Here is an 11,201-nt window from a genome sequence, read left to right on the forward strand (position 1 = left end):
ATTATAAACAGTATTTTTCTGTTGTTCTAATGGCCTTTGCTGACAGTAATTACAAGTTTTTAATTGTGGATATTGGGGCCTATGGGAGCACTGCAGATGCGCGCATTTTCAGTTCTTCTAGAATGGGTGATCGGCTTCAAGCCAACCAGCTTTCACTCCCAGAGCCCAGAATGCTTCCAGGTTCTGCGGGACCACCGGCTCCATTTGTTATTGTGGCTGATGAAGGGTTTGCTTTGACACCCCATGTCATGTGGCCCTTCCCCAGACGCAACCTGTATGACAGCAGACTATATTTAACTATCGGCTGAGTAGAGCCTGTCGGTATGTAGAGAGTGCATTTGGAATACTCACACAGAAGTGGAGAGTATTACTGTCATCAGGGGCGTAGCTATAGGCTCATGGGCCCTGGTGCAAGAGTTCAGTTTGGGCCCCCCCACCCTCAATACCGTTTCATAACAACACCAGACCCATGTACGCCTAATGGCAGAACTAAAATCTCACAGAGAAAATACATTTTGATCCAATAAATGCATAATAATAAGGATGCCATTTAAAAGTAGTAAAAGTTCTTATTTTTTATTGAAAATATAAAATCTGAGTGAGATAAAGTGTAGTGGCACGATTACGCACAGTGGCAGACCTAGGAGCAGAAAAAAATGTTTGTAGTTAGTATTGTTAGTAGTATTTGAAAGTGCTCACTTTAATGTATGATATAAAAAACCTCTCCCTAAGGCCACCCCTTGTGCTGACCAGATTTCCTCAAATAAATGTTCAGTGCAGTCATATAAAGTACTAATGTAAACAGCAAAACAAAAACGTACCGTCAAGAAATCTGTAAATTCAATAGACAGCAGTCTGTGATCTTCTACATTCTTAATCTTCTCAAAGCAGCCATTAACTGGAAACTAAATTAACCTGCAAATTGAAGGAGAATAATTAGCATGTGGAATGGATCAATATTCATAAAGTCATTTGGTAAGTCAAAGAAAGTGATACTTACTGGTAACTTGAACGAGGTGAACAGTGTTGTTGCCATGATCTATCAAACTTTGATAACTCCAAAACAGTCAACATAAAACAGGCAAAATGAACAAGTAAAGTTGAACAGTCGTCCTATGGAAAGAAGAATTACAATTAATACTAGATAATTATATATAGTAGACAATTCAAAATTTGTAAGCATCTGCCATGGCTTTCACTACACACAGAACCAATCAACCATGTATGTGTATCTATGAGAGTGTTTTATAAATGCTATATTGCTTTAAAATTTATTTTTACTCTAGTCATCTCTGTGAAATACAGATCTATGTTTAAGGTTTTATCCTGTGGATTCGAGCTAAGCAGATGCTGTACAAATATATCAACCTGAACCATGCAACAGATTAATGAACCAAAACCTTGCAACGTAATTCAACATGAACCGAAAATGAGTTAGTATGAACCATTTAACTAGTTGAAACTGAAAACTTCAAAACAAAAACTGGTAACTCTGAACTGGCAAACTTTATACTCACAATCCTACTAAAATGTTTGTCTCCGTGCTTTTGCCTCAGAAAACTTGTCAATCATGCTCTGAATATCAATTCTCGTTTTCGACAAAGTAGGGCTAGATGACTTAATCTCTGTTGAGACATTGTGTTCCTGAGATAATATTTGATCAATTTCAACTTTGAAAATTATCTCTCTGCTGATGCGACTGTAACGGGTAGTGTAAGAAAGAGCAGAAGAACTATGCAGACGTCCGGTAGAGTGGAAGACAATCCAGTGTTATCAACCATCAGAAGTATGGCTAGATCTCGAACAGATGAAGATTTTTTGATATCTTGTAGAAGTGCTGACCGGAAACTTAGCAGCTGGCCAGGAAAATCATTAGATAAATCATCCTGGTACAAGTTTTGCAATGTTGTTGCTTCTTTAAAGATGGCATCATCTGATTCGTTAGAAAGTGTTGTAGGCTGAAGAATTCTGAATCTTTGTAGAACATTATTCATGCCAATAAACCTATTTTGTAGTTGACTTATGGCAATATCCAAACACCGGTAAAAGACTGTAGTTTTGAACCTTTCTTCGGGGTCTTGTAGCCTTTCATCCAAACACAGCTCATCAAACTGTCGCTTCACTTTCCTGACTCGTTTATTTTCAAATTTCGCTTGAATGCCCCATTTGTCCACTAAAGAAACTGCTGTCCTTTTAGCTTCTTCATAATTATTTCGGAAGCTGCTGAGAACTTGAGTAGCATTGTGTAATAGTTTGGTTGCATTAGACAGATCCATGTCTTTTGACTGCAGCATTTTAGAAACTGAATTAATATTTTCTAAAATTTTGGCTTGCAGGACGAGTATTAAAATAAACTGGAAGGCCTCCAGTTTTGCCTTCAATGCATTAGCCTCATCTCTCTCTTTTGGCTTGGTTGAAATGATAACGATTTTTGACAAAGCTTGTAAAATATCAGAAAAGCTAAACCGTAGTGCTAGCACGGAGTCATAGCGAGAGGCCCATCTTGTTGGGCAAAGCTGCTTTAATGTTAGGGAGGATTCAGAGGTAAAGGATGCTAAAAATGCCCATCTCTTCACACTTTCACCAAAGAAAGTATACAACGACTGAACGGTGTCAAACAAATTTGAAATTTCGGTAATATTTGAAACTGCATCCTGCAAAACTAAATTTAGGTTATGGGCAGCACAATGTATGTAAAGAGCATTCTTTTCTTTCTTCAGAATGCGTGTCTGTACACCTGTGTAAATTCCACTCATGGTGGCAGCTCCATCATAGCCCTGGCCTCAGCATTTTGATAAATCCAGACCTGAGGATTCTATAATCGTTTTTTCAAGGCCAGCTGCTGTTTGATCGTCAACACATTGGAAACCTAGAAATGCCTCTTCTATTCTAATACCAGTTGGCCTAAGGTTTTCATCTCTCTCAATAATTACATATCTAAACACTTGGCTTAATTGATAAATTTTTCCAATGTCTTGGGTTGTATCCATGATTATTGAATAAAACTGTGCTTTCTGGATTTCAGAAACAATCTCCTCCTCCACTTTATTTGCGAGAAGACTTATCAGTTAATTCTGTATTTGTGGACTGCGATATTTAACAGTTCCTTGGGGCCTCTGCAAAAGGTCCTTTAGTACAGTATCATACTCCGCTAGTAACTCAATTATGGTGAGGAAATTGCCATTGTTTACCTCCCCGAACTTTTCCCTGTGACCAGGAAAAGCAAGGTTGGCCATAGCCATTGTTAATGTAACATTAACAATTCTATGTAAAGCTTGTCTCCAAAATGTAGTCTCTCTTCTTATTTGTTTTTCATTTTCCACATCTATGGTTTTTTTACGTCTCCATTGGTCATAAATTATACAGGCATCTATGTGGGATTGACTGGTTTCATGTATCTGTATTTTTGCTGACAATCTTTGCCACTTTTGTATACCTTTTGCCCATGCTGGTTCAAATCCCTGTTTCTTACGATCTCCAAACAACCAGCAAGGCTCACAATAGGCTGCATTAAGTTTGGGAGAATAACAAAGCCAAGTAACAGGTATTTTAAGGCCTGTTTTAGTCACTCTCTCATAGAAACTTGCCGAGAAACACCTTTGGTCTTTTTCATCTCGAGGGAATGGGCCTTTAGGTCTACATGGACCATTACTTATAATAAAGCTTTTCAGATTTCCATCTTGAATGGTAATCGGGTAATGGCCTCTGTCTGTTACATGCTCCTCTGCTAGACAACGTTCTATAAGGCTGGACTGTGTCATTGACTCTGACACAGGCTGACTTTCTAACTGTTCCTCTGTACTTGTGCTACAACCTTGATCTAGACTTGATACACTCTGCAATGGTGTCTGCACACTACTGCCTGGACTCACATTTACATTCTCTGTTGATAAAGTTTCTTCATTTGTACTGTGAGAAGCAGAGGATGTACGTCTCCAGGTATTTTAAAGAAACTATTTATTTTTGTAAGTTTGGCAGATTTCTCCTTTTCCTCCCTTTGCTTTTTGCGTTTTTGAGCGCCACTCATATGGTGAGACATGATGCAGATGTCGATAAATAGTTCTTTAAAAAATACACACAATTTTATACTGTGTGACAACCACATCTCTGGTGCAATAATACCTATACAATCTACCAATAAAGTATCATATGTACAATTGAGCAAACCTTATTGCGGATGCAAGAAGGGGGACATGGTGTCACGAACCCTAAGTTTACATGTGCAATTTACTGGTGTGGTGTGTTGGCTTACCTAAGTTACAGATGCAGTTGGAGCAGTCTGAAATCCTTGAGGTGCTGAAGAGGATTTTGATTGGAGAATAGATCGCCTGACAGCACAAGATGGCTGTTAAAAGAAAAACTGTGGTTACTTGCTGTGTATTCATGTAAGGCCCGGCGAAGAAACCCCCTCCCACCCTCTTATACATCACTGTGTTTGTATAGGGTAACACTGTGGCCAAATATTACAAATAAGAGGGTGGCTTCGCTGGTACTTACCTGCAGAGAGAGTAAGGGAGCAGCTGGGCACCTTGAACACTTTAGAAAGAGTAGCTATCAGCAGATCTATATATTGGCACAAGCTTTCTTCTCCTGTAGAAAGAATGACATTGGGTTATTCAATGCTAGTTAGAGATGATTCTGCATAAATTGCCATTTGGAAATATGAAATGATATAAGGTTTGTAATCTGCACTGCGAGGAAGGTAACGATCCGTGTTGCAGAATACACTCACCTAAAGAATTATTAGGAACACCTGTTCTATTTCTCATTAATGCGATTATCTAGTCAACCAATCACATGGCAGTTGCTTCAATGCATGTAGGGTTGTGGTCCTGGTCAAGACAATCTCCTGAACTCCAAACTGAATGTCAGAATGGGAAAGAAAGGTGATTTATGCAATTTTGAGCGTGGCATGGTTGTTGGTGCCAGACGGGCCGGTCTGAGTATTTCACAATCTGCTCAGTTACTGCGATTTTCACGCACAACCATTTCTAGGGTTTACAAAGAATGGTGTGAAAAGGGAAAAACATCCAGTATGCGGCAGTCCTGTGGGCGAAAATGCCTTGTTGATGCTAGAGGTCAGAGGAGAATGGGCCGACTGATTCAAGCTGATAAAAGAGCAACGTTGACTGAAATAACCACTCGTTACAACCGAGGTATGCAGCAAAGCATTTGTGAAGCCACAACACGCACAACCTTGAGGCGGATGGGCTACAACAGCAGAAGACCCCACCGGGTACCACTCATCTCCACTACAAATAGAAAAAAGAGACTACAATTCTTGCGAATAAAGAGGCTGGGAATATGAGGTTGGCCTAGGAGGTGGATGGACCATACTGGGCCCAGGTTGGGGTTCTTTCGCTAACCTAAATGTGCGTTGCTTCAGGTTTTCTACCCAACTCAAAAGTTCATGGGGATCAAGTAGCGTTATTAAAATTGTAGCCACTGACCCCACGATATCAATAAATATGGTTTGTTTATACGAATCCAGATCTTCAATAAGAGGAGCAAGACCACAGAGCACCCGTTCCTCCTTTTTTTCCGCCCGTCTCTGCCTCAAATAGTCAAGCACCTGAGTTTGAATCAGGGCTTGAGTTTTTGAGGCAGAGGTGGCAGTTTCAGTTGCGCCCCTTCTCCGCCATGGCTGCCTTCTAGTCTCAGGGCTTGATTGAATAGCAGCAGAAGGAACCTCCAAAGCTGAAGACTCCTCCCTCTCTTGCTGCAGCACTGGTTGGGCCTCGTCATCCACAGGAACTGTGGGATCTAGGGGATGCGCACCAGCATCTTCATCACTGTTGGTGGTGCTATGATCTCTCTCTTGCTCCAGGCTGTCAACGGTCCTGTGGAATGAGAGATAAGTGTATATATGAAGGGTATAGACATAAAATAAAACATTTACTATACACACTGGAATACAGGCTTCCATGATAATTTTTATTTATGTTAACAGTATTTATAGTACTGGTTGTCTATATCTAAAAATGATGAAATATGTATGAAAAATTTACATTATTGGTCGACAAAATGGTCTCCAAAAGTTAACATTCTTGTTTCATGTATGGGAAAAATACATACCTACAATTTTAAATAGTATTTTTTGTCTATGTTTCACATGAGCCTTGTGAAGCATTGCAGAGGACAAGGTCTGTTTCAGTACTGCCAGTGATGAAATGGCCTTGTCCACACTATGCTAGAGCCTGATTTCCAAAGTATTGATTATACCGCCACACGGTGATTAGTGTGTAACAGTATAAAGTCACACCCAAATTATAACAGAAATTATATGTGAACTGGGTATCTTAAAACATAGATCATTAGATCATAGATCATAGATCATTAAAATAGATATAACACCACTAGGTGAGAAACAAAAAATACACAACTCCACTGTTTCTAGATCACAATCAAGTGAAAAAAAAAAGGGTGGATCTTATCACGTCTTGTGGGTTCCACATCCAGTGGAGGTAGGTTCTTGTAGTTGGTTATACAGGGACCAAGGTGACCACGGTGCTTGTGTCTGGTGGCATAAAATAAACTAGTGTACCCAAATATTAGGTTCCCTACCTGTAGGAGGGCTAGGGGCTGTTCTTCACACCTGCCTAACAGACACAGAGCACCCGAACCTTTCCCTCAGTATGGGCCTAATACTGCACTTTACCCTGTTTACAAAGCCCTACATGCCATGTTTCAGTCTTGTTTGTCAGACATCATCAGGGGACTTCACAGAATATTCAGGGATAACTAAAGACAAAATCACAAAAATACACAAAGTATTGGTCACTTATAATTCTGAGTGCCAGGTGTCAAATAGCAAAAACCTTTAGATTAGTTACTTACTGGAATCGAAGGTGGTTTAACTCCGTATTCTCTATATGGATAGTAGGTAAATCGTATCCATGCTGAATAGAGGGAAGTGTCCCATATCAGCCTGTGACTCACCTCAAATAGTGGTGGTCTGGGTGAGCAACTAATAAAAGTCACCCCCCCCCCCCTCCTTATATTACCCCAAGACCGGTAGGTTTACGCACCCCTAATCACCTGCCTCACCTGTCTGTAGCGGCACACAAGTGCCTGTCTCTGCCCGTGGAACGCACGCCGCTCGCGTGCATTCCACCAGACAGGAAGCTGGGATCATGTAGCGCGGGCTCACCGGAAGTGAGGTAGGGACCTGCGTCTGAGCGTCGCCCGTTGCTTAGCAACGTCGCGGCTCACACTCTCCGGGCCCGTTGGTGCTGCAAATGATATTTTGCCTGCTGTTAAATGCTGAATCGATATTGGATTTAATTTGACAGGATTGCCAAATACATTAAGAAACGCCAGACAGTTTAGCAAACCCAGAATAGTCAAAGAGGTATTTATCCTGTGGGACATGGTGTCTTAACTTCCTCAATTCCAAACCATTACTTTGACCACTTATATAAATAACTAAAGATTACTCCATTTTCATTATTTCAATAATCTTTATTAAAATTGATAATATTGGCCACAGTGTGTATATGTTACTTTAAATTCATATATAAATACCAATATCTTAATTTTATATAACTGACAAATACACATATTCAGATAGCCCACTCAAAGAGTGACTATTCCCCCTTATGCCATAAAGCAAAGCTTAAATGGCTAAACCACACCATGACCCTTCTCAATCAAATTCTGAAATCCTATGTTAAGTATGTCCAAACCTATATCTGACAATGAAAGCTTACTTTCATTGTATAAACCCTCAACAAAGCCCTCCAATTCTAGATGTCTGCATGACAAATTATTATTATCTATCATGAATCTCTCCATGTTTTTATTCACACGTTTACTTATTTTTTCCAAGAAGGAGAGCTGACCAGACCTCCAATCCCATCTGGAAATAATATCCGACAGGGCTAATTTAGATTGACAAAACAAAACTTGGACTTTAACTATAATATTTTTTAATTCTTTTAAGAACAGATGTGTACTAATCCTACCAATATCATCAGTACCTACATGTAATATAATTAAACTAGGTTTTGGCCAACACCTTGAAACCGACACAGAAAAGGGTATATTTCCTGTAAACAAATACCTGTTATACCTCTCCAAAATATAATGGTATCGCTCCCATACCCCAAGTTGTCACATTCGAACCTCATCGTAGACCGCTGGCAAGCCGCTGAGATGAGTTTGTTCCCCAATATCCATATGATCTTCAATTCTGAAAAATTAAGACAAAAGTTCAGGTCTGATATATAAACGACATCTTCTAGATTTCTAACTGCCTATTTTCTTTATTTTATTCTCATTCAAACCTATCTTATAAGCATGAGTGGCTGCTCCAATCCTGAATGAGTGAGCAGAAAGCTTCACTTTAGATAAATTACATTTATTCTTGCATTTTGACAGAATGAAATTAAATTGAAAAGCCGTTAAAGGAGAATTGTCCAAATGTTTAAATAAAGGTCCTGGATTATCAGATCTAACCAATTCCCATTCTTGTAATGCTAAAAAAGGACACAACTTATTAGAACGAGATTTATTTAAATGTAACCAAGCACCTTTACAAAAATTGATCAGTTTTAGATCTTTTAATTAATAAGCTGATACTATTCCTATGGATAATTAACTCATCAAACATTAACGGAGCTTCTGATGTCTTATTCTTAGCAGCAATCTCACTAATACGAAGAGCTCCGAAGAAGGAGCTCAAAAACGCAGCCTTAAACAAGAAAGTCTCATATTGCGAAGAACACACTTCAGGTAAGAATTCTATGAACTTTCCTAGATTCTCAAAAGACAACGGTTTTGTCCTACTTCTTTTATGTTTTAATCTTTTAGCCCCTTTAATAAGTTGTTTGACAAAAAAAATTTATGAAAACGGAGTAACATTAATTATCTTTTGAAAAAAGGAAATTCCACTTACAATTTTCTGTATGTAAGCTCCTTTTTTCCCAGATTTTATTAGATGTTGAATAAAGAGAAGGCAGTACATTGCATTGTTCTCTTTGTCATTGTAATTAAAATTAGAGCAGAAACTTTGCCACTTAGACCATGCAGCTTCATATGCAGCCCATGTAGATGTTGCCACTGAATTGGATAGAAGATCACTCATAAGTTTCACATCAAGTACCATAGACTGGACGGGCAAGGGATTCCAATTCTGTCTGCCTCCGGTACGACATTTCTGAACATAGGAAAATTCTGTCGGATTAAAGAGTCTGCTATTATATTTTATTTCCCCTCAATATATTTAGCCTTCAACCAGATGCTGTGTAAACAAATTAACACAATTTACGAATATTCGAAAAAACTGTTATAGCAATATAGCGAATATTCAAAAAATCGAAAATAGAGCAATTTAGCTAATATAGTGCTATAATCTTTTGTGTTTTTTTTCTTGAAAAAAATCGGCAAGGTAATGATTGTGTAATATGCAAATTTTCGGATTCGAATTTTTATTGCGAATTTTTCAACTTTTAGACAAAGAAGATTATAGCACTATATTAGCTTAATTGCTCTATATTCGTTTATTTCGAATTTTCGCTATATTGCTATAACTTCGTTTTTTCGAATATTCGTAATATATAGCAATATAGCGAATATTCGAAAAAAACGAATATAGAGCAATTTAGCTAATATAGTGCTATAATCTTTTTTTTATAGTTGTAATTTTTTTCCAATCTGAACTTCAGATGAGAAAAAAATGACAACTATTAGACAAAGAAGATTATAGCACTATATTAGCTAAATTGCTCTATATTCGTTTTTTCGAATTTTCGCTATAGTGCTATAACTTCGTTTTTTTCGAATATTTGTAATATTCTAAAACAAGAATATATAGCAATATAGCGAATATTCGAAAAAAACGAATATAGAGCAATTTAGCTAACAGTGCTATAATCTTCTTTGTCTTAAAGTTGAAAAATTCGCAATAAAAAATTTGAATCCGAAAATTCGAATTATGAAAATTCGCATATTACACAATCATTACCTTGCCGATTTTTTGCAAGAAAAAAATTTTGCGAATTTTCGAATATTCGACGAATATTCTAAAAATATTCACGAAATATCGCGAATTCGAATATGACCCCTGCCGCTCATCACTAGTAACCATATCGCTTTTTGCTGTTTGGCAATTTCTGGAAAATACGACACCTTTATTATCCGAAAAATAACAGAATTCTCTTGTTTTTAAAATAATCTCCCCAAATATTTAACGCTACTAGGACTGGGAAAAGTTCCAAAAAATTGATATTTTTCATGAATGGTTTTCCTAACCAAGTGATAGGCCATTTTTCAGCTGACCAATGATTTTGGAAACCAGCCCCATAACCTACAGATGCAGCAGAATCTGTAAATAAACGCAAGGAATCCAAATCCACAAATTCCTCTTGCCAAATGGTTCTACCATTAAATTTCTCCAAGAACTGAACCCATATAGATATATCCTCTTTCAATTGAAGTGTTATTCTAATATGATCAAAAGGACGTTTTTTTTACCAGTAGTAGCTGAATACATTCTTTTAGAGAAGATTCTGCCCATTGGTATTACTCTGGGAATAAAGTTTAAAGAACCTAAAACAGATTGCATACATTTTAAAGTAGTTTTTTCTGATAGCATAAGATTTTGTAATTGAATTTTAGTAGAAATAATCTTCTCCACCGGAATACTAAATACCGTATTCACCGAATCTACAGGGAGTGCAGAATTATTAGGCAAGTTGTATTTTTGAGGATTAATTTTATTATTGAACAACAGCCATGTTCTCAATGAACCCAAAAAACTCATTAATATCAAAGCTGAATATTTTTGGAAGTAGTTTTTAGTTTGTTTTTACATTTAGCTATTTTAGGGGGATATCTGTGTGTGCAGGTGACTATTACTGTGCATAATTATTAGGCAACTTAACAAAAAACAAATATATACCCATTTCAATTATTTATTTTTACCAGTGAAACCAATATAACATCTAAACATTCACAAATATACATTTCTGACATTCAAAAACAAAGCAAAAACAAATCAGTGACCAATATAGCCACCTTTCTTTGCAAGGACACTCAAAAGCCTGCTATCCATGGATTCTGTCAGTGTTTTGATCTGTTCACCATCAACATTGCGTGCAGCAGCAACCACAGCCTCCCAGACACTGTTCAGAGAGGTGTACTGTTTCCCCTCCCTGTAAATCTCACATTTGATGATGGACCACAGGTTCTCAATGGGGTTC

The 11,201-nt window shown here is 37.7% G+C and overlaps 1 long non-coding RNA gene across 1 annotated transcript; it reads right to left on the reverse strand.

Moving 5' to 3' along the window:
* Positions 1-596: 596 nt before the first annotated feature.
* On the reverse strand, positions 597-5,818 carry LOC122936324. Its single transcript, XR_006388913.1, has 6 exons — positions 5,690-5,818; positions 4,498-4,590; positions 4,253-4,345; positions 1,001-1,113; positions 822-915; positions 597-640 (listed from the first exon to the last, which is right to left on the reverse strand). It is a non-coding gene; the product is annotated as an uncharacterized LOC122936324 (long non-coding RNA).
* Between the last annotated feature and the right edge of the window lie 5,383 nt (positions 5,819-11,201).

The sequence above is a fragment of the Bufo gargarizans genome, chromosome 4 (assembly GCF_014858855.1).
Source record: "Bufo gargarizans isolate SCDJY-AF-19 chromosome 4, ASM1485885v1, whole genome shotgun sequence".
NCBI classification, from domain to species: Eukaryota; Metazoa; Chordata; class Amphibia; order Anura; family Bufonidae; genus Bufo; species Bufo gargarizans.